Source organism: Psammomys obesus, unplaced genomic scaffold (genome assembly GCF_907164565.1).
Source record: "Psammomys obesus unplaced genomic scaffold, mPsaObe1.curated_primary_1811, whole genome shotgun sequence".
In the NCBI taxonomy this organism is placed as follows: domain Eukaryota; kingdom Metazoa; phylum Chordata; class Mammalia; order Rodentia; family Muridae; genus Psammomys; species Psammomys obesus.
The window spans coordinates 9,152,402-9,177,154 of record NW_026596131.1 but is presented as its reverse complement, the minus strand read 5'-3'; the positions used below and the strand labels follow the sequence as shown (position 1 = coordinate 9,177,154).

Genomic DNA, 24,753 nt, shown 5'->3' with positions numbered 1-24,753 from the left:
AGTAACAAAATTACAGCATGAAGGAGCAATGAGATAATTTTATGACTGGAGGTCACCCCCACACGAGGAACTGTGGTAAGGGGCGTGGCAGCATTTAGGAAGGTTGAGAACCGCTACTCTAGAGTGACACTCCACAGACTCTTCCTGTGCATGGCTGGAGAGAACATATGTGAAGCTCTGAGGACCACACAGTCTCCGCTGTAAACACTCACCACTCTGATTGTAGAAAAAGTAGCCACAGGCATCCCAGTAGACCTTCCTCGAAAGGGGCTGAGGAGACGACTTTGTCCATAAAGAGCTTACCATTCAAGCCTGAGGGGCGGGGCTTGCTTCTCAGCAGGAGGAACTTGGTGGCCAGCCAGTGTAGCTGAATCACAAGCTCCAGGTTCAGCGAGAGTCCCTGCATCAGAAGCTAAGGGGGAGAGTGACGGAGGAAGACGTCCAGTGTTGACTTCCTACGTCAACACACAAACACACATTTGTGCATGCACTTGCTCCCCGCCCTCCACCCCATACACCCTTTATAAAAACAGGTCGTCACCAGAGTGGGCTTGTAAGCTGCACTGTACTCATCTTTGAGCTAACGTTCAGTGACCTAACGGGCCAGCTCATGTCTTCTCTTTCCTTTGGATGTATCAAAGTATGTGGGCTAACCTATCCCTATGCCGATCCTGCCCCTGGAGGGGTGGCAGGCCCTACTGCCTTGCAGGAGAAACCCAGTGTGTTGCTGATTTTAATGTTTTCAGGGCCAAGACTTGTAGAGTTCTGGCAGAGCACTTCAGCCCACTTCTTGCTAGCATTCTTGTTCCACCCGTGGGTTAGGATGGCCTTCCTGATGCTCCGAACGCACACAGAACAGGTTTCCAATTTGAGCTGATGGGCTTCGGGAGACAGGAGCTGGCTCACCTCGAGAGCATTTGCAGCCAAAGTACCACCCACCGGGATGGCCCTAACCCAGGCACAGGCAGCGGGTGCTCAGAGACTTCTAAAAAATTAAGGATGCGTAGCCGAGAGTTGGTTTGTGTGCCTGTAGCGTCCTACAGTTGTGAGGGAAAAACAAAACCACACTTTTCCATTTACTACCTTAACTGTTTGTGTATGTAGTGTTGTGTGTGTATGAGAGAGAGAGAGAGAGAGAGAGAGAGAGAGAGAATATTCGAGCACTCTTTTTACTTGCTGCTGTGTATGTAGCCCAGGCTAGTCATCCTATCAGATTCTGGGAATTGTGTCACTGCTGCCCATTTCACAGTACGTACGCCCAGCTTGACATGGATCCTGTCTATCGAAACTCAGGTCCTCATACCTGTGCGACAAGTGTGTTATCCACTGAGCCATCCCTCCAGCCTGTTTTTCTTCCTTCCTTCCTTCCTTCCTTCCTTCCTTCCTTCCTTCCTTCCTTCCTTCCTTCCTTCCTTCCTTCCTTCCTTTCTTTCTTTCTTTCTTTCTTTCCTTCTTTCTTTCTTTCTTTCTTTCTTTCTTTCTGAAAAACGTGTGCTAGCAAGACAAACCTGCTCACTGGAATCTGATCCCGAGACCCACCAGTGGGAGGGGAGAGGCAGGGTTACAGATGTCCCCTGACCTCCTTTGCTGTGCCTTGGCACACATGCTCCTCCCCACAAATAAATAAGTAAAATATAATTGAAAAAAGCAAATGTGGAAGAAAAATGCAAACAGGAGGGCCTTATATGCCTGCATCTACTTGGATGAGGTTATTGGTGTCTACTTCGGGCTAAGGCAGTGGGCTCCCTGCCTTCTTCAGCTTCTCATCTCTTAGGGACACAGTCAATAAACACGCAGACATGAAATTCTACCAAAGAAGAGAGCGTTGTTTAGCTATGCTTGCTTTGTCAAAGGAGCAGTGAGCGCTGGAGAGAGGACTCAGCGGTTAAGGGCACCGGTGCTCTTCCAGGACACTACAGGGTCTCAGAACCCACATGGCGGGTCACAACCATTTGTAGCCCATTGAGGGCAGTCTGACACCGTCTTCCGACCTTTGAGGCAACCAGGCATGCATATATATATACATATATGCTGGCAGAGCGCTCATACACATAAAACGAGGTAAATACATCTTTTTCTTTCTTCCCCAAAACTGCTAGCAAGCATTTCAGAGCAGGAGTGAGGGGAGCGAGGCCCTTCCTGCGTCCTGCACACTTGCCTGTCTGCAGAATCCCGAGGCTGGAAATGAATAACAATAGGTCTGCTCATCAGACATTTGAAAGATGGAGGTGAAATTCACACAACATCGGATCAACTATATTCTTTCTTTTTAAAAATATTTTATTTTATATGATTAGTGGGTTTTGTTGTTGTTATTACTCTTGTCTGCATGTGTTTACCACTTACATGCAGTACCTGTAGAGGCCAGAAGGGGGTGTCAGATCCCCTGGGACTGGGGTTACAGACAGCTTTGAGCCACCTTGTGGATCCTGGGAACTGAACCCTGATCCCCTGCAGGGGCATCCAGGGCTCTAAAAGACTGAGCCCTCCCTCCAGCCTAACCATTTTCAATAACTGCTTAAGTGCCACTTACAGGATTCCCATCCACTACCTCCATGTACATACAAAACTTTTCCCTCACTGTAAAAGAAAACTGTACAGCCATTAAGCACTTTCCACCTATCCCTCCTCCTGTAGCCCCTGGCAACCACAGCATCGCCTTCTCCCTCTATAGAGTCACCTACTCTGGCCATTTTTTGTCTGTGGAAGCACACAGGACATGGTCCTTTGTGTCTGGCTTTTTTCACTGTGCTATGTCTCAGTAGTTCATTTTCATGGCTGCCTAATATTCCATTGTATCGATATACCCTACATATTTTTATACATTCACCAACCCTTGGACATTTGGGTTGCTTTTGTCTCTTGACTGTCATGAGTGGTGTTTCTAGGTACATTTCTAGACGAGGATTGTTTGTTTCTATTCCATTTTCTTGCTGGGGAAGGGGATTATGGGATCATAGCTTGATTTAGATGTCGCTCAGTTTCCAAGCCATTATAGGTAAGAAGCAAAGGGTGATGTGCGTTCTCTTCCATCTCTTTACTGAGTGCAGGGCTCAATTTCTTAGGCCTGGGATCTTCTCTGTCCTTGTTCCAAAAGAAGGTCACCATGTCAACTAGCCTGTGGTCCCAGGGCTGCCACCGTAGGGCTGCGTATCTCCCCACCAGGTACTGCTTCACGGTCTCCTGATGTCTCTCAAGGTCCTGCTGTGGGGGAGCTGGATCAGGGCTGGGGTGACTGGGACAGCCTCTGCTCTTCCAAGAGGAGAGCACCCCCTCCTTGATGGATTTCCCTCCATGCGTCATCCCATCCCATCCTCCAGTGGACAGGGAACCATGAGATTTCAGGACTCACTGTACAGCCTTGTTTCTGAGCAGTTCCCCTCTGCCTCATGTAGCCCAGGCTGGGCCCTGGGCTCGATGTATAGCCAAGGATGACCTTGTGCTTCTGAACCTCCTGCCACTATCTCTCCAGTGTGCCAGCACACCTTGCTCTTCTGACTTCTTGGGACATCGTTCTATTTCTATTTTGGCTTGAGGGATTTATGAGAGGCCAAGCACCCCCCTTTGGTGCTGCCTTTGAGTTCTGTTGTGAATGGAATGCAATATAGGTGAGAAGGAGGGAACCAGAAGAATGGGAGGGGAAAATGGAACATACAGAGTGAAAGACAGAGAGAGAAGACTGTGTAAAAGCATTACTTAGTTCTTTCTTTGTCTTTGACTCTGAAGGCTTAATTTCTCTAGCGTTTCAGCCTCCTCACACTCAGCAGAGAGGAGGAGCAGCGTGAGGAAGGCACTCAGCAATGTGGCAGTTTACTTTGTGCGAGTGAGGCAGGTGGAGTCTGTACAGTTCCTCTGCCACAGCTGTGCCCGGACCTTGGGGATTCCCATCCTGGGACAGAAAAGGGTAATTGGGCATTCTTCGCTCCGGCAAAATCAAATGAAACATCGGCTCATCTTTGAGGTTTAATTCTGGAACTAATCGTGTTTCTTGCCCAGGTCACCCTGCCTTCAGAGTCCCCATTGTCTGTTGGACCGAGGCTGTGAGGACCCCGTGTTCACTTGTTAATCTAATGGGTGGCCTAGCCCTTGGCTGCCCAGGGCAAGGCCACTTCCATTGTCAGCCGGATGCCTCGGGTGTAACTTACCACCGGGGACATCTGCATTATCTAGTTTATTCCTTTGAAGCATTTCATTCTTGCTGATTGCTGCTTAAAGGTCATTTCCAAATAAACAGGGATGGAAAGGTCACTGTACCCGGCTGCAGAATCATCTGAAAGCAGCTTTGATCCTGTGCAGCGCCAACTTCAACCCCCTCTGACCTTCCCTGCTGCTTATTCTGGTGGCCTGTGGGTAATCGTGTTGCCTTTTGCTTTTAGGCACTGGAATGGGGCAATGGGGCATGGGGACCATCGTGCAGGACAATGGGTAGAAATTGCACTGCAAACAATTTTATGTGTGTGTGTGGGGGGGGGCAAGGGTAATTTTTGGGTGTCATTCCCAAGGGGTCTTCTACTCTTTTTTTTGAACCATCTACTCTGTTTGTTGTTGCTGTTATTTATTTTTTTTTAAATTACATATGTATGGCTTGTTGAGACAGGGTCTCACTAAGTAGCCCTAGTTGACCTGGAACTTGCTATGTAGACCAGGTTGGCCCCAAACACACAGAGTGCTGCCCCCTGAGTGCTGGATTAAAGGTGTGCACCACCACACCCAGCTGTGTGTGTATATATGTGTTTACAGACATGCCATAGCGCAAGTGTGGAGGTCAGATGACAATGTGTAGGAATTGGTTTCCTTCTTCCACTGTAGGGGATCCTGGGATTGAATGTATGTCTTTGGGCATGGTGGCAACTGTCTTTACCTGCTGAGCCATCTTTCCAGCCTCACTCTGTTTCTTGAGACAGACGTCTCCTACCTGCCTGGAGCTCGCATATTTGTTTAGGCAGGTCAGCCAGCGAGCTCCAGGCTCCCCTCCCTAGCCCTCACTGGGATTGTGAGCATTCCTCTTTACACCTGGCTTTTTCACCTGGGTTTTGAGGGTTAGGCTTGCGATTCAAGCGCTTTACCATCTGAAACCACCTCTCTCCCCAGTCCCACCAGTGCCAGTCTCTACCAAAGTGTTGTAGTCTTAGAGAACAGGAACTGGCAATGGAGCCATCTTCAGATGCCACTGAGGAGTCCCGCCAAAGTCACTGAGTAGCCAGGGCAGCCATGTTTCTGTCCACAATTAATCAGCTACCTGCTGATAAGTCCGTGGGAGTCTGAGGGTTTGGTGAACAGATTCTGGACGACTATAGGGCAGGGAAATTACAGCAGGAGACCAGTGCATTTTTGCATTTCACAAATAATAAAGAAGGAGGATGCTTCCTTTTGAGGCTTGCTGGTGAACCAAAGTCACGCTGGGCTGTGCCCTCCATGCTCTGTGCTGACTGTCGGGGTTCACAGTCTCATGAGTGCTGTTACTGTGGGCCCACTGATCGTCAATAAGGCAGGTCCCATCATGACTGGGCAAGGCAGGTGGGCTCAAGAACCATCTGCAGAGTAAGTCAGCCCATGGGGCCCAAGGAAGGGTTTCTGTGGGGAAAGATGGGTTACTGTGGGAACAAGGAAGGTTTCTGGTCAGGAGGATTGAGGAAGATGACAAAGGGCAATCAGAAGGGGAAGGCGAATAATTGTGGGGGAGCCAGATGGGAGCTTCCTGGCTGGGAAATGGGGGGAGGGGAGGAAAGGAGGTAGAGAAGGGAGCAATCCAGAGGCCATTTTGTTTCTTTGTGTGTTTTTTTTTGTTTCCAGACAGGGTTTCTCCGTGTAGCTCTGGTTGTCCACTCTGTAGACCAGGCTGGCTTTGAACTCAGAGATCCATCTGCCTCTGCCTCTGGAGTGCTGAGATTAAAGGCATGCGCTACCATGCCCAGCTCGGACGTGTGTCTTTTGCGTAGGTGATGAAGTAGAGGCAGGCGCAGGGCTGGGACCCCTAGCTGCCAGATACCAGGTTCACATCTTCAACCGTCTGCTTCTCAAAGGGTGGGGCTGATATCTCAGCACCCAAAATTGGGACATTGATGAGGATCCATGACTAACTCTCAGAAATATGAAGAATTTCCAGTTATCTATAATGGCAGTGAACTGAGATCACTTTCAAGAGTATGGTCTGGCAATGTCTGTCAAAAGGAAGTGTGGCCATCCCTTCTGAGCAAGCTTGCCCTTCTAGGGAGGGCTACTATGGCAACATCCTCATTGGAGCATAATGAGGCATCCGTAAGAGGGTCGCCTGTGACACTGAGAGTGTAGATGCATCCTGTAAGCATCTCTGGAAGATGTGCCAAACACAAATGTTGTTGAATATTTATTAAATTCTAGAGGGTTATTCTATGACCCAGCCAACCCCCCAAATAATGGAGACAGAAACCTATAGGTTTATTTAATAGCTTTAGCACAATAACTGGGCAAGTACAATTTAAACTAATTTTTAAGGTAGTCTTGCTGCTTCTCAGCTGCATTTCCCAAATACTTGCCAATAAGTTGTCCTGTCTGGGCCAGATTTGTTCCATCAGGTCACATCCTCTTTCTCCATCTTCTTCCTTTTCTTCTCCTCCTGCTTCTTCTGGCCTCATGGTCCCTATCTGAGACCCCCATCCTGGGAACCGAAGCTCCACCCACCTCTATTCTGCCCAGCTACAGGCTCAAGCCTTTCTTTATTAGCCAATTAGCGAAAATAAGGGAGCAAAGTTTACACAATATCATTCATTGAATGTAGGAATGTACTTGCCTGGATAGCAACCAGATCTGTGGACAGTACTTAGCATTTGAATGCACAGCATTATGGGACCCACCCCCAACACCCAAAGCACAGCCCCACAGTGGACACCACACAGCAAAGGAGGGAGAGGTGAAGTGACTGTGACAGCTCAGAAGGTCCCTGCAATGGGCCACCAAGTCATCCAATATGTTCCTGAGTAAACTGCCACATATGAAATATAATCACTATCATTATGGAATTCATAAGGACACATGCAAATGTGTTTGTTTTCAAATTTATCTTTATGTAAGGAAACGTGAACAAACATATAATTTAGCTTTATACATCCATGCATGTATCTCTATAAAGATAGATTTGTGACTATCCAAGTGTCAATATATACATATGTGCACGCGTAAGTACACTTATCTATCTCTTTATCTGTGTGTGATACATAAAAATAGTTTAGAAGAAAACCCTGTCAACTGTTAATAGTGTTAATAGTGTTACCTCCATCAGTGACCACTTAACTCCACCCCTCACAGGCTCCATGACCTTGAGCTTACCCTGGGCCAAGCTCCCCACATGGGAAATTCTAGGGAACACAGCAGTTACCTAGGGAATTAAGAGTGCACACAGGCTCTGAGGGGTAAACTGGCTTTCAAGAAACACAGAAACTTGGCTTAAAGGTGGATGGCCTGGTACCTGTCGGCTTAGCATCACCTGGGGAAGCCTTTCTGGGTACCACAGAAGGTTTTCTTCTTATTCGTAGTCTATTACAGATGCTTTGACTTCGTTCTTGGCATGAGGGGAGCCTTGCCCCCAAATGTCCAACTCAGCCTTTGTGCTAGACTCGCTGTAACTGGGGAGGGCCACAGATTAGGTAGAGAGGGTTGGGGAGAAGCCTCTGTGATGCTGAGAGGATGCCACCTAACCCAGGACTCAGGAAAGACCCAGTGGAGGAAGACAAGGCTAAGAAGGGCAGATCTGTGTCTAGAAGGTGGTGACTAGCTGTGGGCTGGTCACTGATGGAAAGACCCTCCTGAAGCACACCAGGTATCTAGGCTAGACTGGGCAGAGCCAGAGTGCATAATTTCACATGAGAGACTAAGGCCCTGCCAGCCCACCAAGAAAGGAGAAAAGCTGGCCCAAATTATAATACCCATTTATGCGTCAAAAATTTAGCTCATGCCAATTAAAAAACAAACAAACAAAACAAAACTCTTTTAGGGCCACGGAGATGACTTTGCCTGAAAATTGTTTGTCCTGTGAGGATGAGGACTGAGATCTATTCCTCAGAATCCAAGTCTCATGGTGTATACCTGTCATCCCAGGGCAGATAAGAGGATCCTTGGGACTCACTGGCTAGACAGCCATGCGGAACCAGTGAGCCTCAGATTCAGTGAGAGACCCTGCCTCAAAAGACAAGGTTGGGGTGAGAGAGGGAGACACATGGTGTTGACCTGGCCTGCACATGTGTGCACGCGCACACACACACACACACACACACACACACACACACACACTGTGCACACAATGTACACACAGAACCCAGAAGAAAAGTAGAAACATTTTAAGGCTTAGTTTGATCATATGTTATATAAAAGAAATCATATGTATATATACATATACCTCTCTATACATAATAGGATCCTTATGTATACAGAAAAATAATGGAATAAATTAGAAGATAAATTATTTCTGTTTTTCTTTTTTCTCTATGTGTGTTTTGTTTTGTTTTTTAAGACAGGATTTCTCTGTGTATCCCTGGCTGTCTTGGAACTCACTCAAGACCAGGCTGGCCTCGAACTCAGAGGGATTCATCTGCCTCTGCCTACCAAGTGGTGGTATTAAAATCATGTGCCACCACGCCTGGCTCAAGAAATTATTTCTTAACACATCCCTTGTGATTTGAATATGATACGTTCCCTATATTTTTCAAATCATTCGAACAACCATGTAGGGTTTTTTTTTTTTTTTAATTTTTCTTTTTGCATGGTATTTGCCTGGGATCCTGCTGATGCTAATTCAGACTGGTAGGTTTAAGACATAGATTCAAGCCAGGCTTGGTGGTGTGTACCTGGAAACTGAGGCAGGAGGACTGTGTATTCCAGGCCAGTTGGGGCCGTGAGGAGAGTTTGGAATCAGCCAGCCTGGACATATTGGTACATTGAAACTCTATCCAAAAAGAAAACGCATAAGTGGGGGTGGTGAGATGGCCTGGGGGCGGGGGTAAGGCAGCTTGCCGCTAAACCTGACAATCTGAGTTCAATCCTGGGATTCACATGATGGAAGGAGAACAACCCCCCAAGTTGTCCTCTGACATATGCTGCGGTGTACACAGGTTTTGTTTTTTTGGGTCACAGGTATTCCATGCTGGGCTCAAACTTATTCTGTAAACAAGAACAACGTTAAACTCCTTCCCTCGGAAGGCTGGGATTACAGGGTGCACCACCACACCCACTTCTTACTGTGCTGAGGGTGAAACCTTGGTCCTAGTGCATGCTGGGCAAGCGTCTACTAGTCCCTGGATCCAGCTTCTGAAGATGCTAAGTAGTGGTGGGAGGGGGTCAGGAATACATCTGATAATTGGCAAAATATATATTGGTTTATCTTCCTTCCATGCAGTAAGGGTGGGTAAGGTCCAGGCTAGCCTGGAGGCTGGTACGGGAGGCTTTTGGCAGTCTCCAAGCGTTGTGCACTGACACAGGCAGTAAACAGCATTCCCTTCCAGTGGGGGCAGATCGGCACGTGCTCCCGCCTGGGATGGCTTCACGCCTTCTGTTAGATGGCTAAGGAGGAGTGTGCAGATGGATTACCGTGGCTATCCTAACAAATGATCCTGCCCCCGCCCCCTTTAAACAATACCATTAGAAAGCATCTGATATGACTCAGAATGGCACACGAGTAAAAGGCGAAGGGCCTTTATTGCCTTCTGTGGGTTAAATAATAAAGAGCGGCTGTGGGTGGAGGGGCAGATGGCAAGAGCTCCCAGCAGCTGGAGGCTGCTTGTCTTCATTAGTGTCACCAACAGAAGGCTTCCCCTTAGACATGGGACAGCCCTTGGTCACCCCGCTGATTCTCACTGGGAGCCTGCAGGGTTCAACCTGGCCTCATTTTCAAGACTTTAATGAACTCTTTAGCTGGCAGGAGGACCACACTCCTGCCAGGACCTCTCCCCTTGTGTAGGTTAGTGGTTCCTAACAGGGCGCTCTTTGGTTCCCTGGGAGACTTCCTTGATTGTTTCATCCAGGTTTCCTCTAAGCAGGCTTTTGTGCACCAGCTTTGCTGTCAAGAATGGTCTGGCATGGGTGTTCCTCTGTGCTGTGTGGTTGGGAAACTGTAGCCAAACAAAGCAGCCTCTGAGATCCAGATATTCCAGGCTGTCCCACCCTTTCTTGAAACCTGGAGACAAGAGGATGGACCAAGGATTTGGTTGGTGACTGCTGCAGCCTTTCACAAGGAAGTGTCCTATTTGTGCACAAAATGCTGTCATTCACCCAGGACTGAATTTGGAAGGTTCCTTTTGGTGTAAAGACAAAAGAAATAGTGCATGCATGGAGGGTGAGGGGCAAATTGCATGCAGTGGTTCTGTGCCCTTCACGTATGACTGGGATGTCCTGGGGATCTGGCTGAAGTTTGGGCCCAGGGTTTTCCCCTCAGAAGCCTGGCATTCTGCATCTTCAGAAGATCCCCGTCTATGCTGTATGAGAAGGTCACAGGTTGAATGGCAAGGCATGAACCTGACCCTTGAGTCCCCATGGTTAGGACTGTGGCTAAGATTAATTGGCCAGATTCTTGCAGTTAATTTCTACCTCCGTGCCTCTGAGGTTTTGTTTGGTTTCTGAGACTGAGTCTCCTTGTGTAGCCCAGGTTGACTTAGACCTGGTAGGTGATCCTCCTGCCTCAACCTCCTGAGTACTGGAGTTATGGTATGCATCACATTGGCGTTTCCATCAACAATGCCCAACTTGGGCTGGGGATGTGAGCCACCCCAGAACAATGGTTAGAACATTTCCCAGCATACACAAAGCCCCAGTTACATCCCTAGCACCACCAAACCCAAAAAGAGCAAGAAGGGAAAAAGTAAGGATTCCTCTGTTTCTGCCCACTCAGAGCCTTCACATCCTCTGAGGGTCCAGTCTCATCATCCAGTGTTCTGCTATATCCCTTACTGACCTCTGCCCAAGGATGTGTGGCCCCTTTGGGGCATGGCATGTGGTTCCAGCCAACACAGCTTGGCCAGCAAGGGCTCCAAGGAGGAGATGCACACCAAAAGAAAAGAATAATTAGCACTTGAAGGGGCAGGATCTCTTCATCATGAGCTCCCCCATGTCCCCTGCCAGCCCAGTCACCTGAAGCCCCACCAGCCTCCTGAAACAGCAGCTGTGCTCACTTCTTTGATTAATTCCTGTCCTAGAAGCAGTTGTGAGATATTCACCCTGAGTCCGGCTGGGCAGTGTGCATTGTAAATATTCATTTATTTGACAAATGCTTATTAAATGCCTCCCCTGCTCACCAGAGAGAAAAGATGCACCCTCATTGTAATCCCCTTCAGGGCTGAACAGGCTAATTGGTATACACATCAGGGATCAGGAGCTACTTAGCTAGTTAACTATTTGGAGCGATGCTTTTCTGTGATCGCTCTTCTTGTTTCTCAAACCAATGTCTGTGGGTTTCATTTATTCCTTATACCCTGCAGCAGTGATTTCCAACCTGCAATGTCTCAGGTTGAAAGAACTGCCTCGTACTGCCATCTATCAATTATTAATATTTCCAAAAGCCGAGCAAGGCAGAGGCAAATTAAAATCCAATTTCCTTGCTCTGGGTTCTAGCAGCACACCCTCAGTTTGCTAGCTCCATTGGTCATATTGGTCCCAAGTACTGATTGGTAGTGGCATCTGTGAGCTTTATGATATGTTAAAAAACTAGGAGAAATAATTAGTTCTTAACTAACATATTTTGCTTGACAAATCTGTTTCAAACCAATTTTTAAAAGACATTTATTTTTATTTTATGTGTTCGCATGTTTTGTCTGAATTCATGTATGTGCACCTCATGATGCCTGGTGCCTTGGAGCTCATAAAAGGAGATTGGATCCCCTGGAACTGGAGTTACAGATGTTGGGTGGCGAGCCACCATATGTGTGCTGGGGATTGACCTGTACCCTTTGCAAGAGCAGCCAGTGCTCTTAGCTGCTGAGCCATCACTCCAGACCCTTTCAAACCATTTTGTGGCCTTTGGTGATAGAGGTGAGTTAGTCTTACAGTCAGAAGAGAGCTGCTCACTGATTCTTAAAATTAACACAAAGTAAATTTTTGGTAAAGAAGGCATGTCTATGTAAAGAGGCTTCTGAAGGAACTCAGCATAGTCCTCTCAGCCCCAGACTCAGCCACATCAGGACACACTTTCTAAAGCCTAACTATTGAGTGAGCCCTGGAGGCAACTTGGTTTGAATCCAAAGCCTGTGTGTTATAATTTTCTGGATTGAAGGAAGAGAAAAGGAGTCTGCAGTGTAGAGAACCTGCCTTGACGTCATGGTTTTCTGGGAACACATAGGAAGTCTGAGATATTCAGAGAAATGTTCAGTCTCTGGTGTATGGAGGGCTCTGCAGGGCTGGAGGCTTATAACCTGTGCCAAGGCCTCACCAGCTGTCGTCTGTTGAGCATGTAGAGAGTAAAGAACTCACTCAGTTATGGATGCTGGCCTGGTGGTGACAGGCAGCCCTGGGGTCTAAGGGAGTGTGCAATGGAGGAGAGAGCCTTTCTTAGGACCTTGACTCTGGTCACACTTCTCCATTCTGCAGCTGCCCTATGTGAGGAAGAAAATTCTTGGGAAATGATGGATTAAAACAAGTGTGGCAAATCTAATGGGAACTCAGTGTTCCAAATTGGTAGAGATGTGTGCCCAAGAGGCTTTGGGCAGTAAGACTGAGAATCTTGTGTTGGTTATTAGGGGTCTTGGTTAGTTGGCTAGGTTTACTAAGTAAGCACAAAAGGCTTTGATGCTTCATTTTTATAGCTTAATAAAAATTTCCCGAGTTGGGAAAGGAACCTAAGAAAGGCAGAATGACTCTTATCCTCGCCATGACCCAATGTCCTAGCTAGCGCTGTAAAACTAAGGTCCCCTCTGGCCTCTGTTACGTGTATATTATTTTCTTATTGTGATGACATTATTATGATGATATTATTGCTGGTCACATGCCCTGGAGTGATGGTGACAGCAGAAAGCTACCCTCCTCCTAGCTAGGCAATGCCTAGCCTCTCTCTGGCATCAGCTATACTGCATAGGATGAGTTTTGTTGGAAGAACAGCATCTCGAAATCCTTGCTCTGACTTCAACTCAGGGGCCTTTTAACATCTCTATAGACCACCTCCTCCCCCAAGACTTGTTTTTTCAAGAGAAAAATGTTTTTTGGTACTGAACATATTAAAAAGCTCCTACATTCCAAATAAAGTAATTTTACACCCCCACCCCCACTTCAGTCACGAAAGATGTTTTTAAAACTTTGCTTTGGACCTGCTTAGCTTTAAGCTTTACTTAATTTATGATTGGCTATGATTTCTTGGCTTGTTTTGTGCATACTTAAGATTTCCCTGAAAGTGAGAAAGTTAATCCTCAGATTAATTTTTGAGTGGGATTAAATTTTTATGAGTATTAAAGTCAATAATTAAGGGTTAATGGGCATTTAGCTAAACGTTCATTAATTTAGGTCTCTGAAGATGATATTTTTTTTGAGTCAACATATCTATTTTTTCCAATTCTCAATCACTTTATAGGCCCCCTAGAGCTTGCTGCACCCAGATTCTGTTCTGGTCTACTCGTTTCTGAGTTCTGAGGTTCCTCTTTTTTTTTTTTTTTTTTTTTTGCCTGTCTTTTAATTCCCACTCTGAATTGGGCATGTTCTCCGTGTAGTATCCCAGGCTTCAGCCTGTAGTGTTCAGACTCTATTCCAAGAAATCTGGGGCTGCATCTTGCTTCCTTATCCTGGCTTTCCCGCTTTCTAGAGCAGCAGTTCTCAACCTGGGGGTCGCGACCCCCACACCAACCCTCTATCTCCAAAAGTACTTACATTATGATTCATAACAATAGCAAAATTACAGTTATGAAGTAGCAATGAAATAATTTTAGAGTTAGAGGTGTCACCACAACACGAGGAACTGCATTAAAGGGTTGTAGCTCTGGGAAGGTTGAGAACCACTGCTCTAGGGCCTTCTTGTTCTCAACCTTTTTGGAACAGTTTGACTGCGCATGTAGCCTGTGCAGTCATTCAGAAGACCCAAGCTCAGCTTCACACTCAGTTTTCACTGCCTGAGGTCCTTAATCATCTTCATCTCATGACCATGGGAACTACATGTTGTTCTGTCTGTCTGTCAGTCTGTCTCTTTCGCCCGGTCCGTTGTGTGTGATGTTTACATGTGTGTGCATGTGTGTGAGCACATGTGTGGGCACAGTGTGCAGGTGGGAGTCAGAGGGTAACCTCTACCTCGTTTGATATGGGATTTCATCACTGTTGCACATGCCAGGTCCACTGGCCTGTGAGCTCCCCAGGATTCTCGTGTCCTCACCTCCCAACTCACTGTAAAAGCACTCTCGTTACAGACGCCTGCCACTCTGGCCTCTGGAGGTACAAATTCCAGTTCTCACATTTGTGGGCAAATGTTTTAACCACTGAGCCATCTTCCCAGACCTCTGCTACATTTAATAGTACCTATCCTCTCCATTAAAAAAGAAAACAACCAACCAACCAAACCAAACCAAACCAAAACAGGGTCTCACCACGAATCCCTGGTTTGCCTGGAACTCACTATGTAGACCAGGCTGGTCTTGAACTCACAGACATCAGCCTGGCTCTGTTTCCCAAGTGCTGGGATAAAATATATATGGCACTGTGCCAGCCTCTTCACTCTGTTTTTTTTTTTTTTTTTTGACCAAGGAACTTCCCACTTTCATCTCCTACCAGGCCTACCAAGTTATGTACTTAATGCTTCTCCATAATGACAGTGGATGAGACTCAGCATGGATCTTGGTGGTTCACTGTGGTTGAGATTAGCTGCTCCCAGGCAAAAGGAGGTGTATGAATTTCTTCTTGCTGCTGGAACAGGCTAAAAACTTGATGGTTTAAAGACATACCGATTTGGGCTTTGGTTGTTACTTAGCAGGAGATGGCTTGCATAGCATTTGCAAGGCTCTGGGTTTGAGCACTGTGGTTAGTCACTGTTGTGACTCCTAGGAGTCACAAGTCCTGATTTTAAGGTATGTGAAAAGCTGGATTCCTTCTGGATGCTCGAGGGAGGTCTACTTCCACGCTTTTCCCAGCTTCAGGTGCTTGCCCACCGATCTTGGCTTCTGACTGCATTTCTCTGATGTCTGTGTCCAAGGTCTCATTTGCCTCTGTTCTCACCCTATCATCCCTCTCTTTCCCCTCAGCAGGACCACTGGAATGTCATAGGCCCACCATGTGATCCAGGACCATTTCTTGATCTTAAGACCCTTCACCTAACCACACCAGCAAAGATCCTTTCACTGTGTAAGAAGGACGTAATAGTCTTACACCTCTGAATGTATCTGTGAGGGTGTTTCCAGAAAGAGGGGAGACCCACCTTACTTACGGACAGTGTCCATCCACAGGCTGGGGTCCTGGACTGAATAAAGGAAGTGAGCTGAACAGGCCTTTCTCTCTCTCTGCTTCCTGGTTGTAGATGCAGTGTACCAGCTGCCTCTAGCTTCTGCTTGTCGTGTCTTCTTGAACTGTGAGCCAGAATAAACCCTTTCTTCCTGAAGCTTTTTTTATAAGCTATTTTGTCACCATGGTGAGAAGAGCAATTGATACAGGTGACATGGTTAAAGAGTGCATGGATTAAGGCACAGGTGGGCATCTCTGGGCCGTTAGGTGCGTGACTGCCTGCCAGGGGAAACTGTTAGATTTCTGGCATGAATCTCTAAACATTCATCTATGGCATATCCAGGCTTTGTGGCTTCTGGGGCTCTATACTTCAGAGGATCTTTTCAGCTTGAAAAAAGTGGTGGCATAGTCCAGGAATCTCTGCACTGAAAAGGCAGAGGCTGAAGGATCAGGGAATTCACAGCCGGCCTGGGATACACGTGGAATCCCTGTTTCAAAACAAAACGGCAGCAAAAAAGAACAAGTAGAAATTTTGTCACAAAAACAAATACCATTTCAGAATAAGAAGAAACCACACATTTCCAGAGCTTTGGCCTAGGCTTTGGTTCCAAGAGCTCTCTGGTCAGTTCTCAGCATTGTCTATGTGGATCTGCTGCCTCGAAGACCATTTCCTCCCATGCACCTGCTGCCATGGCCCTGGGTGTGGACTGCACGGTCTGTTGCTCTCTTAGCCTCGGGAAAGAGAGCGTGTTCTGCTGGTTTGTCTTATGTAGCTTGAGACATCCGTCAGGGGAGGACTCGGACGTCTTGTGAGGAGTGAGGAAAATCATCCTTGAGAAACACAAGGCTTCAGTATCAGCCCTGGTTCATGCGGTGCAGCCAATACAGGACGAGACAAGGTATATGAGCAGCACTGAAGCCATGGTCTGAGCCAATGTCACATGTTGGTGTGCACCCAGCACCCCTCCCCCCAAATCCTATCCCATCATAGATACGCGGTGAGCATTTACTGAGTGACTGGACAAGCAGGTCACCCAGGCAAGTGGCAATGGGGTAGGCTGGGCACTGAACTTAAGTGTCGATCCAGAGCTGTTATGTTAGTAAGCTTGTTAATGTGGTCTCTGTAGACTTACTAGCTGGGAGATGCCAGAAGGAGCAGCTTTTCTTTTGGGTATTGAGACGAGGTCTTATTCTGTAGCTCAGGCTGGCTTGAAACTCATGGTGCTCCTGCTTCGATTCTGGAGTAGCTGGGAAAACCCTGCCTGTCTTATTTTCTAGCTCAGGCTGACCTGAAACTCATGGTGCTCCTGCTTCAATTCTGGAGTGGCTGGGAAAACCGTGCCTGGTTCAGAGGAGCTATTTAAAGCAACAGCAGTAGAGAATGTGGAAATTGATTTCTGCTAATTATTGTCTCAGATTGTATCACCTGAGGGTTGATTCCATATTCAATTGGTGGTGGTTTTTACTTAGTAATTGGTATCTTATTAAGCTGGCAGTCGAGCAAGCCGGGTCTGAATTTTAAACACCTTATTCGGGGCTAGAAACTTCTGTCTCTGCAGCAGATTTTCATAAGTCATCAGGATTGCATGCTTAAGCCTCTCCAGAGCATTTGTATTATCGGCTCAGAATCAAATGTTAGACAAAGGTGAGAAGGGGCCAGGTTGCTGACTCAGTTTCTTCCTTGAGCCCAGGAGAACAGCTCTTGTCTGCAGCAGGCTCAGAGAAGTGGTGCCCAGTTCCTGTGGACTTCTCTGCTTAGGCTAGAGGCTAGCAAGAATGTTCTCTTCATAGTTTACTTGTGTATATCAAGGAACCAACCTGAAGGCAAATAGGCAGAATCTGTCCCAACCGTGGAGGAGACACTGTGCCCTGGTTAGTCTTAACTGTCAATTTGACACAGCCTAGAGTCAATCTAAGAGAAGAATCCTTAATTGAGGAGGTGCTTAAGTCAGGCTGGCTCATGGCTGTGTCTGTGAGGGGATTGTCTTAAAGCAGGAAGGCTCAATCCACACTGGGCAGCACCATTCCCTAGGCAGGTGGTCCTGGGCTGATGTAAGAAAGTTAGCTGAGCGTGATCCTGCAAGCAAGCCAGCAAGTGAGAAGAGCAAAATTATTGTAGGCTGAGAACCTTTGTGTGATACTAAGGTAGGTGCAGTAGCATTCCTGGAACCATTTGATCCAGGATGCACACATCATTTTTCTGATAACTCTTAAGTAAGTCTTTGTAAAGTGTAGCCGAGAGATAATGCTCTTGTCCCTATTTGGTTTACTCATTCAGTGAATAGGGCCCACCTGCTTTGCAGTAAGTCCTGGAGAAACAGGTGGAAATGGCAGGCATGAGCTTGCATTTAGGGAGAACATGAAAGACAAGAAAGATCTGTGTTGGGTCAGAAATTCAAGGAATGCCCCTTTGAAGGATAACATTTGAGGTGAGACCCAAGTGACAGGAGGGTCAAGCTAGGTGAGTTGTGAAGCTAGGTGCTTCAGGCAGAGGCAAGAGCAGGTGCAAAGGCCATGAGGCAGGAGACGGGTCCATCGAGTCAGAGGTTGTTGGTCAGTCTGGCTAAGAGCTGGGGCCAGATTCCAGGGGCTAAAGTGGGGAGTTAGTTTTCCTCCAAGGGCAGTGAGAAGTCCTGGTGTGTGTGTGTGTGGGGGGGGGTGTTGTAGGCCACACCTCCTGATAGTGTCACTCCCTATAGCCAAGCATTCAAACACATGAATCTTACCTATTAGGGCCACACCTATTCAAACCACCACAGAAGGGAAGAGCTTAGTAGGCTATTGAAGCTTGAAACCATGCCCAGTGACCTATTTCCCCCAGCAAGGCTCCACCCACTAAAGGTTTCACAGCACAACCTTCCCCTGCTGCAGTAATAGCTGGGATCAAGTGTTCAAACAACCTTCCCCTGTTGTACAAATAGGTGGGTTCAAGTGTTCAAACACAGGGCTGAAACCCTGGGTCCTTCTGCTGATGCTATCAGAGAAGTTAGCTTCTCTGGAGGTGTGGCCTTGTTGGAGAAAGTATGTCACTGTGGGGGCAGGGCTTTGATGCTCAAGCTCCACCCTGTGTGTGGAAAGAAGTCTCCTTCAGCTGCCTGGGGATCTAGATATCAAACTCAAGGCTCCTCTAGCACCATATCTGTCTGCATGCTGCCATGCTTCCCACCATGATGGTAACAAACTAAACCTCTGAGCTCAAGGAACACAGGTCCTGGGACAGTTTGTCAAACAGACACAAACAGACATATCTGGGAAGAAGAAATCTCAGTTGAAGAATTGCCTCCATCAGATTGGCCTATGGGTGTATCTGTGGGGCATTTTCCTGATTGCTGACAATGTGGTTGGGCCCAGCCCACTGTGGGCAGTAAGTACCATCCCTGGGCAGGTGGTTCTGGGCTGTGTAAGGAAGTTACCAGAGCAAGCTGAGGAAGCAGGCCAAGGTGTAGTATTTCTGTGTGGTCTCTGCTTCAGTCCCTGCCTTGACTCCCCTTTGGCTAAGAACCGCAACCTGTAACCCTACCTTCTCAAGTTGTTTATGGACAGTGTTTTACCACAGCAACAGAAAGCAAGCTGGGACAAGTTTTTAGAAGCTACATGACATCCTGTGGTCTCTGGGAGGATGGGCACCTGTTTTCTATCCAGCATCAGAGCAGAGATTGCATTTAACTCAAGCTTTGAGGGGTGCAGGGCCTTCAGTTGGAGAACACAGAGGCAGGGTGGTGGCCTTGAGTAGCCATGGTTTAAGGGAGGTTCAGGGAGGGGAGACTTCCCATGCTTTATTTAGCTTAACCAGGGGCCTGGAACACAGTTGGCAGGGTGTATGTGTCTTCCGCCAGAAGGTCAGGAGGAGTGTGCTAAAAGCACATAAAGCAGCAGAAAGAAGGGACCAGGTAGGAAAGACACTTTGTAGACTGATTTAAAAACAAAAAAACCAAAAAAAAAAAAAAAAAACCCAACCAACCAACCAACCATCCAACCAACCAACCAACCAACCAACCAACCAACCAACCAACCAACCAGAAAAACTTGTTTAACTTTCTATTCTGAAAACGGTAAATGCGTATGAAAGTAGAAAAAAATCGTGAGCCTCCGTGCTGCCGTTCTCCAACTTTATCAGGGAGAGATTCGTGACTGTGCTGTGTGGTTTATCTCTACTCCATTCACTTCAGCTTCCCAGAGAATTCTGTGGTGAATCCAAGGCATTGTGCTATTTCATGGCCAGCTCAGTGGGGGAGTGTTGTGACCTTTTTTGGGTGGAACTGATGGCCTTGTCCCCTGGGCCTTGTTTTGTGCTGTTCATATAATAAGCTGTTGCTGGGGTTGTCTTTTTTTTTTTTTTTTTTCTTCTTCTTCTTCTTCTTCTTCTTCTTCTTCTTCTTCTTCTTCTTCTTCTTCTTCTTCTTCTTCTTCTTCCTGTTTTTTATTTGTTTTTGAAAAAGGGTCTCATTGTATAGCTCAGGCTGGCTTTTAACCATACCCCTACTTTTCAGTTTCCCAAGTTCTGGGTCATAGGCATGTGGCACCTTACCTGGCTGACTGTCACTGGCCTGGAAGTAGTGGGTCTCTTGAGGGCATAAGACCACCTGTCCAGATCACCTCCTCCTGATACAGCCCAGAGCCTATGGGAGTGACCATTGGCTGACTTGCTGGACTGATGTAGATGAAGTGATAGACTCTGTCTTCTAAAGAACTCACTAATAGATTTGCTTAAGTCACTCAATTTAGCTAAGGAGTATAGCCTCCAAAATACCCCCAAAATAAGTAGCATGTGAATAGGCCTGTTAGATAAGAGTGAAATTTAGGATGCAAGGGTGTAAATGTTTAGTCCAGGGACAAAGGAAACAGCTCTGACTTACAACCAGTCATTAGGTTTTATTTTATTTTATTTTTTAATTTTTTTGTTTTTCTTCCCATACCAAAGCCATAACTCTAACAGGCAGCTGGGACAGGAGGTGGGTTCAGAGCAGGGTCACCATCATTAAATCCAGGTCTGCCATTAAATCCTGGAAAACCATGATTCTGCCAGGTGGACAAGATGACCGTGGTAACAGCTATTCAGACAAGAGTGATACCGGTGTACTTAAAACAATCCTGGCAGTATGTAATACCTTTGCTGTGTAAATCTCCCGGCTGCCTAGGTGGCCAGACTTGCAGTCTCCTGTCTCTTTTTAAATCGTTCAAAGGGTTACCTGGGTCCAGGACCTGAAAGAGATTTAAGGATGACAGTGTATGTAAAATGCAAAAGCTTAAGGTGTGTATAAGATAAGGAAATCTTCTAGGAGCTGATTGGGTATTGCCTGAGAGCTGGCCCAGAATTCTTCCTTCATCTCTAGGTGTGCGGAGTGATTTTCACAATGAAGGCATGTCATTTCTATAACAGGGTAACCGAAATCTATCCTTACTATATTCTTTGATCTGTGGCCACTCCATCTGCAGGCTGGTTTTCTGTCCTGATTCCTCTTCGCTTGGGCTGCCAAATACAATACAGATCACTCATTTAACTCACATTTCAGAAAACCATCATGACGTTAGTGTAGGTATGCCACTCACACTGCACGAGACATACTAAGGAATTATTTGTTTTCCTGACATTCTAATGAAACCGGGAAACTGGCCTTCATTTTGTTACAGCTGAATCTAGTCATGGTATTTTCACAGAAGCTCCGGAGTGCCAAGTCCTTGACCTTGGGCAGTGTTTCCTAGAGTATGGTCCTCAGTGGGGCCCCTGGTTCAAAGGGAAAAATCACAGGCTCAAGTAGAATGCAGAACCCGTGTTGGGCATCCTCCTAATGGCAGCCATTGATCTTAAGGATAAAGCCGCTGTTGACCTTCGGAATGTTGCCTTCTGACATTCCATCACGCTGGCTTAGTAGTTCAGTTAGGGCTTAGGACAAATGACAAAAGATGTAGACAACATTAAGTACGTCAGAACTGCACCAAAGTGCCCCTTCTTTGGGTGTCTGTAGCTTCCCTGGGCTTCCTGGGTTGTGTACACGCGATCTGCACTGCCCTTGGCCTTGGGCTCTGTGCTTTGTGGCCTTAGGATGCTGCTCTGGCCCGCCCGCACCTGTTCTTGCACCGACGGAAGGCTGTGAACCAGAGACTTTCTTCTCCAGGCAGGATTTGCCAGTTACGGAGGGGCGGGGCCTGGTGGTGGAGGGCCACGTGTGCTGGAGAGAAGCAGGAAGTGACTGCAGGAGTGGAGCCTGGCGAGCGAGTGTCTTCTGGGGCTGATGGAAGTGGAGAGGGGGCTGGAGAGGGCACCCTAGTGAGTCGCCTTTTCTCTCCTTCAGGCCCGGGATCCCGGGCAGTCACAAGAGTGTGCAGGTGCCCGGAGCTTGCGAAGGGATGCTGTAGGGAGGCCAGGTCCTGGTGGAGCAGCAGGGGGCTGTGACAGGTGGTGGGTGGGTGGGAGGTGTTCGGGCCTCCTCTGCTCCACCCTAGGATGAGCCGGAGGCAGTGATCCGCGGCCCCGGAGTGCACAACCGAGGGCCTCTTCATTCATTGTTTCGTGGTGGTGTGTAGGGGACAAGGGATCGCTGGGATCCAATGGCAGCAATTCCGAGGCCCCTGCCACTCCCACCTGCATCAGGTCTGGGGGAGGCCCGAGAGCCCAGTGCCCGCCGGATGGCTGCTAGAGAACTTTTTCACATTCATACTGTCAGCCCCGATCCCGAATCCGTCTCCTGGGCGTCTCTAGTAGAGTCTGGCCTGCGCGTTCTGTGCCAGCTCACTTAAGCCCAGGCAGTTCCTCGCTTTAACTAAATCAGCATCTTGAAGTGCGGAGGCAACAGATTTAAAAGAGGAGGGAAAGAAGGACATTTACTGCCTCCATAGGAGCTGGCTGCCCTGTGCTGCTGGAGTGAAAATGCACACAAGTGTAGCCTGATGTTGGCTTCTTTGAAGTTAGGACGGGCGGGGAATGGGCCCCTCTCCTGGTCACTGGTCCAGTTTGTGATGTTAATATGCAGCTCCTGGAGTCTAAAGCAGACCTCCTGGCATGATTTGACTGGCATGTCCTGTTCCTAAGAGCTTATTAGTCTGTTTGGTACTTGAAACGGCATGTACCAGTCTCCTATGGAGAAGGACTCGCTAAACCGTTGACTGTATAGAAGCTGGTCTGGCTTTCAGTAGTTAGCTTGTGTCAGAATTCCCCCCTGGAGTTCAATAAGCCGCAGATTTGGGATCTGGCAAGTGTGTTGTGTCTCACCTGAGACTCTGCTCTTTTAAGTAGCTCCAAAGGCTGGAGATAGAAGTCATTTGGTGGAGTGCTTGCCTGCTGTGCACAAAGCTCAACTAGGTATAGTAGCACACTCCTTAATTGCATCGTTTGGGAAGTGGAAGGCGGGAGGATCAGGAGTTCAAAGCCATCCTCTGCTACACAGTAAGTTCTGGGCAATCTTTAAAAAAATTATCTAAGTAGCTCCTGAGGGAGACCAGAACTCCTGCCCCCCCCCCCCCCCTTTGAGTAGCCAGTTTTCAAACAGCGAACGGAAGAAACTTCTCCCGGGGGTGCTGGGATCTCATTCGATAACTGCTATTGCTGGCGGATGGACAGGATATGGTTCTCAGTCTTCCCCAGCATTCCTCCTCATCTCAGGTGCTCGGTGATGAAATGGGCTTAGTATGTCCTATCCCACCAGCCGCCGTGAACACCCACTACTCCCTTCTGTTTGAATTTTGGTGGCTGGCAAATGAAGGTTGTTTCTTTTTATCAGTACCTGTCAAAAGACACAGTGAGGCCCTTGGGGTGTTCTATGCTGTGATCCGTCTTGGATAGCGAGAACTGAGCGGATGTTAGCTCGGTGTCTATCTTTGTAAATGTTTAACATTTTACTCACAAGCAACTGGAAATGATCAGCTGATCAGCGTATTAATGGTTCAGAGTCTCAGTTAAAAAAAATCACAAGTCCCTCTTTTTTATTTTTTGGACAAAGGATTTCACTATGTGGCACTGGCTGGCCTGAAACCCATTAAGGAGACCAGGCTAACCTTGCAGACATCTGCTTGCATTGGCTTCTTTAAGTGCTGGGACTGAAAGCCATGTGCCACCATGTCCAGCACTCACCACTCCTTTGAGGCTGACTTGACTCGGGGGATGGTGGAAAGGCTATTTGTAGGCCTGAAATTATTTCTGGGAACCATGGGTCTGTGCAGTTACCATCTTGAGTTCCTGTATCAGGTGTGTCCAACCTGCACTTCAGGAGAGAGATGAATACAGCCCAACACAAAATAGTAAACGCACTTAAACATTGTGAGATTTGGGAAATGATGCATTTTAAAACTACCTTTTCATTGATTTTTGTTTTGGGTGTTTGTGTGTGGGGCTTATGCATTCAGTGGTGCAAATGTAGAGGTCAGAGGGCAAATGGAGGTCAGAAGATAGCATGTTGTTTCTTTCCCTCATTTTTGTCATGATATGTGGGTATCAAGAATCAAATTCAGGTTGTGAAGCTTGGCAGAAATTTATTTATTTTTCTTCCTGTCACTTGATTGTGGGGTTCTCAAGTGTCAACAGTGTCATGTTGAAATGTCAAAAGGTTGCATACGCTTAGAATCCGAACCCACAGATGATTTTACTTTAGACCAAGCACAGGGTCCCAGCTGGGTTCATCTGAGCCCACAGTCTTTTCTGAGTGTGGACTAGGCACAGGGAGGGTCCTGTCCATGCTCTGCCATGGTTTTCTCTAAGGCCAGCAGAGAGAACAACTTCAGCCCTCGTTATGCAGGCACATAACTCCCGCTAAGCTCTGAGGGAGCTAAGCCAGGTGGGGTCAGGTCCAGTCCTGTGGGTGCTGAAGAGCCAAAGGGGAGCTGAATGAGGCCTTTGAGTTGAGGCCTCACACCTAGTGCGTATGCCCATATATGTGCCAGGACACACAAGTGGACGTCTCTACTTTGTAACTTTCCACAGGAGAAGGCCCACTGTCATTTCAGCTCTAGGACAAGATGGACAGAATCTGGTCTCAGTGTTGAGCATGGTTAATTCTGAGGCGGTTCTCTGCGTCCACACTAGAGAGGGCCCTTTCTTTTCTTGGTGGACTATGCTGCCACTTCACCGTCAGCAGCTATGTGCTGAGCTTCATGGCGAGTGCTTTTCATGGTTGTATTTCCTTGTGCTCTCTGCCTCTCCTGTTTGGGTAAGCTGGCTCCTTCTCATTCAGTAAGCATTTTCCAGCTGGTGCCCATGTCCCTTTTTACAGGCTGTGGGAAAGTGTTTTCACCATTCTCCAGAAGTTAGGGATATAAGAGACGAAGGAGACAGGCCCTTATGGAGAGCAGCAAATGCATGTGTTTGGACTAGTTGGGGGTTCATGGAAGATTTTGTTGTAGGTCTGGCATCAGGTGGGCCTCTGAGGAGGCTCTTGGGTCTCGTGGGTAGGAGGG

General features: G+C 47.4%; 1 protein-coding gene across 6 annotated transcripts in view; it reads left to right on the top strand.

The window, feature by feature from the left end:
- The window catches only part of Slc39a11 (solute carrier family 39 member 11), a 379,750-nt gene that overhangs the window by 49,156 nt on the left and 305,841 nt on the right, over window positions 1–24,753 (top strand). For 2 of the 6 annotated variants that reach the window (XM_055592213.1, XM_055592209.1), the window contains exon 1: window positions 21,544–21,634. The exons of 3 other annotated variants lie outside the window; for them this stretch is intronic. The gene's annotated coding sequence lies outside the window, so the exon portion shown is untranslated. Of the gene's footprint in view, window positions 1–21,543; window positions 21,635–22,606; window positions 22,751–24,753 lie in introns of those variants that run through there. One more of the 6 variants, XM_055592215.1, reaches the window with a different exon arrangement.